Source organism: Physeter macrocephalus, chromosome 18 (assembly GCF_002837175.3).
Source record: "Physeter macrocephalus isolate SW-GA chromosome 18, ASM283717v5, whole genome shotgun sequence".
In the NCBI taxonomy this organism is placed as follows: domain Eukaryota; kingdom Metazoa; phylum Chordata; class Mammalia; order Artiodactyla; family Physeteridae; genus Physeter; species Physeter macrocephalus.
In genome coordinates this window covers 64546478-64550880 of record NC_041231.1, presented here as the reverse complement: position 1 = coordinate 64550880, position 4403 = coordinate 64546478, and the positions used below count along the sequence as shown (strand labels likewise).

Sequence of the window (4403 nt, the reverse complement as noted above, 5' to 3'; positions counted from 1 at the left end):
GAGCGGCTAGGCCTGTGAGCCATGGCCACTGAGCGTGCAGGTCTGGAGCCTGTGCTCCGCAACGGGAGAGGCCACAGCAGTGAGAGGCCCACGTACCGCAAAAACAAACAAACAAAAAAAACAATCCTAGGAGATGGGTGTTATTTATTATTTAGGTCTCGCTTACTGATGAGAAAACCGTGCTAGACCATAAATTTGTATCGGCTAAGTCAGCACTGTTACATTGCTTTCTCTAGCAATCCTTGGGGCTGGCGAGCAGAAGCAGACAGGGCAGAAGGTAACATTTACGCAGGTTTAGGAACTGGCAACACAGGCATGCTGTCACTAAGTCCTTTCCACGTTCCTTATTTCGTTTAATCTTACAACAGCACTGCGAGATAAATACTCTCCGTTTATGGAGAGTTTAATGATTTTTCTCCAGGCGGCAGAGGTGGTACTTGAGCAGACCTGAGTTAGAACCCAGGTCTGTTTTATTCCAGACCATATGCTTTCCCCAGCACTGTCAGGACGAACAGGCGTGCTGTGTAGAAGGTGGGCATGTCTGACCAGCCATGTAAACCCAAGAGGGCACAGCTTAGAACAGAGGTTTACAGTTCTGTGTCTAATCACCAAAGCTGCAATCACATCGTCATTAAAAAGGGGACAACAGTAACACCTACTAAAATGTTGCAAAGAAATAACAATATGCATGAACTACTGTGTAATATATAAAGTACTAAGCCATTATTAGTTAGTAATAATTTTAAAAAACTGATAAATGGGTTAGTCTATAACCATTCATATGTTTTCTCCATGTATTTGTAAGTTAACTTGTGGACAGAAACTTTAGTTTAATTGGTTATGGTTTTGGCTGTTCTTTCAAAGAAAATTTTGTTTTGCTTGAATATTCACATTAGCTATATCCTAGGAAAGTAATTGGAATGTAATAAAAAGTAGTTTCTAGTAAAAGTAGTCTAATCTTTGTCACTGTTGATGTTGAGTAGCAATTTAAAGGTACCCTTAGCAGTTATCAAGTCTCTAAAGTGTATTTTTTAAAGTTTTATTCGATGAAATTTCTCTTATATTCTCTCTTCTCAGTATTTTAATGTATAATAAAGATGTATGCATGTTAAGGGTTTAACTCTTATCTCCATGCTTTCCATTGCATTTGGAATACAAATTCTAGATAACACAGTATAAGAATTAATATTTAAACATTGACTTGAACAGGTTCAATTAAATTATGTATTGTGTTAAATCTATCATTAGAATAAAATGGGTGTTATTATCCCTTCCTCCCAACACTATTCTGGTAAAAAGTAGCTTTAGTAATAAACTGCTTTTGCTGTTCTACTCCAAATGCTTTCAATTCTTAAATTATGAAAATGAGATAAAAGGTAGAAGACTTCAACTTTAATCATTCATTTATAACTGTTGTCTTCTCAGTGATACCTTATGGATTATGTTGTATTAAAATGACATTTTACCCAACATTTTAAAAGGTAGGCTAAATTTTTGTTGTTAATATGTGCAGTAGAGGTTTACAGTAGAGGTTTTCTTAGGAAAAAAATGACAATGAGAAGGTACTAATTTAAGGTTTCACAGAGTCTGTTCTGGTAGTAAATTGACTACAGATAAATTGGGTATGTGTAAACTCCAAAATGGGTCAGACTTCAGATGCTAGGGGATTTTTTTTTCTCCAGAAGTTTTATTAAAGTTAGGAATCTCGAGGGCTCGAAATGTGGAGAGAATGTACACTTGGCTTTCTTCAACAACCCACTGTGTCTTTATCACCCATCGTGTTCCTACAAATCTTTCTTGATTTATTTTTTTCTTATTTTTGCTTAAAAAAAATTACTTGGCACCATCTTTCCAGTTAGTTTACTTCTTGGTAAAGTAGGATTTCATTTTATTTTAAAAATAACCAGTTAGCTATATTGCCCCTGTAACAACATGCATTTCTCTTTATAGTAAGAGATTGTGAGTTCCCAGGGTTGTGGGGACCCAGAGGATGGTTGAGCTTTAATGGTGCAGTTGTTGTATGCAGCTCAGTGAGAAGAGTAGGAATCCTAACCAGGTAAGGAACAGAGGGATGTTTACTCAAGGAGAGGTCTGCATGGTCCATGTTTTGGACTGGCAAGAATGCCATCTTTTAAGGGAAGCACCGGTTTAAGTGAGAATATAGGTTCAGAGAAGAATGAGGCATCGGATGCTCAGGTTAAAAAATCTGAATGGTGAGAGTGATGGCCTCTAAGAAGTAGATTGCTTTTTGACTTAGGAGCCTTAGGATAATGTTGTCATTTTCTTTTGTACTATCCCAGATCTGCCCAAGCCAACCTGTGTTAAGACTGTTTTATTTTTCCATTTAACAAATATTTATTGAGTACCTACTTGTCCCAGAACCTCTTCTAGATTACCAGAGGTACAGCAGTGAACAAAACAGACAAAAATATCAACCCTCTGGAGTTTATATTCTGGTGAGGGGAGATACAATAAAGAAGTAAATTATGTATTAGTTGGTGATAAATGCTATGGAGAAAATTTTACAGGGAGAAGGCAGGGAATGTAGGGTTTCTTTTTTTGTTTTCTTTGCACTCTGGGGCATGCGGGATCTTAGTTCCCTGACCAGGGATCGAACCCACACCCCCTGCATTGGAAGTGCAGAGTCTCAACCCCGCAGAGAAGTCCCACAGGGAATAGAGTTTTGAATAGTAGTCAGAGAAGGTTTAAACAAAAGGTGACATTTTACCCACAACTTGAGTTTTGCATAAGAGCTCTGTGTTTGGCATGGTTATTTATATCTTAGTGGGATCTGAATGAGCAAATGTCAGTCCTCACCACTTTACAATGAAGAAAACTTGAGTCAAGGAAAACTGTCCACATTCACCCAGAAATCCAGACCCTGGATCTTAGAGCCTTGGCTGTGGTGATGTGGATCTCTGTGAGCTGAGCTGCAGTGCAGCCAGAGCCAACCAGAAAGTCAGGGCTTGAGGAAAGGCCAGCAGGAGACAATGGGGTGCCCTTAGGGACGGAGGCCTGGGCGAGCCTCGGAGAGGACAGTCACACACCCAGCCTGCCGTAAGCTCAGTGCATCTTGGTTTTCAGCCAGGGAAGCAGTGCCACACCCTTTGTTTTGGAGGGTGATGGTTTAAAAGGAGGTACCAAGCTTCACGATCACTCTGGGACTGATTGGGGCAGACTCTCTTGCCCTCACCCCTTTGATCCCAGTAGCCTAGTAGGATGAGTAAACAAGACTTCATCACACCTAGCCCTGAGGGTCCCGTGATTTAGTCAAGGTCCTAAACCTTGAGAGGGAGAAAGGTGATTTTCCTACTAGAATCTCAAAAGAATTGGCTGCCTATCTTTTTATCCCCACTGGAAATGTTGCAGGAAAGGGCACCCCTTCCAAGGCCTGAGGTGAGCTCTTGTCTAACACTCAGAAATGAATTGTCTGAGGAGACACACGTGCTGACAAAGCAAGACATTATTGGGAAGGGGCACCCGGGAGGAGAGCAGCAGGGTAGGGGAACCCAGGAGAACTACTCTGCCACGTGACTCACAGTCTCAGGTTTTATGGTAATGGGGTTAGTTTCTGGGTTGTCTCTGGCCAGTCATCTTACTTGGCCCATATTTGGTCTGACTCAGTGTCCTTGCTGGTGGCTTGTGCATCTCTCAGCCAAGATGGATTCTGGTGTGAGGGTTTCTGGGAGGTTAGCGATCTCCTCTCTCCTCTTTTTGGCCCCTCCTGAATTCCCCCAGTTACTTTTCGGCGGCAACACCATGTTCTTTATCGGGACCTCCTGTTGTGAGACAACTCAGGCAAGTGGTTATCATCGTGCCTGGCCAAGGCAGGTGGTTTCAGTCAACAGTTCCCTAACAGAAAGATATCCCAAAGAGAAATGATTGTTGTCTACAGTATGGTCTGTGGGTTTGGGGCTAAATTAATTCTTTTAGCTACTGTATCCTTTCATTTTTCTTCACACCTTTGCACCTAAAAAGGCCTTTTATTGCAAACTTTTGTTTCTCTTTTTCCTTTGCATTGAATAAGACTGACTGTCCCTTACACTTTGTCAGCTCTGCAGATAGATTGCAAAATGCCACCCGCACCTCTGAATTTTCACACGGAACTCAAAAAAGTACATAGCAGTCCCTAGGCACTGAAGTCCTAGCCCTGACCCTGGCAGGTTGGCACTATCATCACCATGCAAAAAATCTAGCGTTCTCTCTGCCCAGCTGTCTTTTTGCTTCTTCCTTGGGCAGTTTTTAGTGAGAAGGTCTTTGTATAAATAACACCTATTTCCCATAGTCTTTCAAAATAAAAGCCACGCGCAGTGGTTGAGAGTCCGCCTGCCGATGCAGGGGACACGGGTTCGTGCCCCGGTCTGGGAGGATCCCACATGCCGCGGAGCGGCTGGGCCAGTGAG

At 41.9% G+C, this 4403-nt stretch overlaps 1 protein-coding gene and 1 long non-coding RNA gene across 5 annotated transcripts in view; one reads left to right on the top strand and one right to left on the bottom strand.

The window, feature by feature from the left end:
- The window catches only part of PRIM2 (DNA primase subunit 2), a 295574-nt gene that overhangs the window by 218191 nt on the left and 72980 nt on the right, over positions 1-4403 (top strand). The window lies entirely within an intron of this gene.
- The window catches only part of LOC114484198 (uncharacterized), a 19348-nt gene that overhangs the window by 863 nt on the left and 14082 nt on the right, over positions 1-4403 (bottom strand). The gene's annotated exons all lie outside the window — the stretch shown is intronic.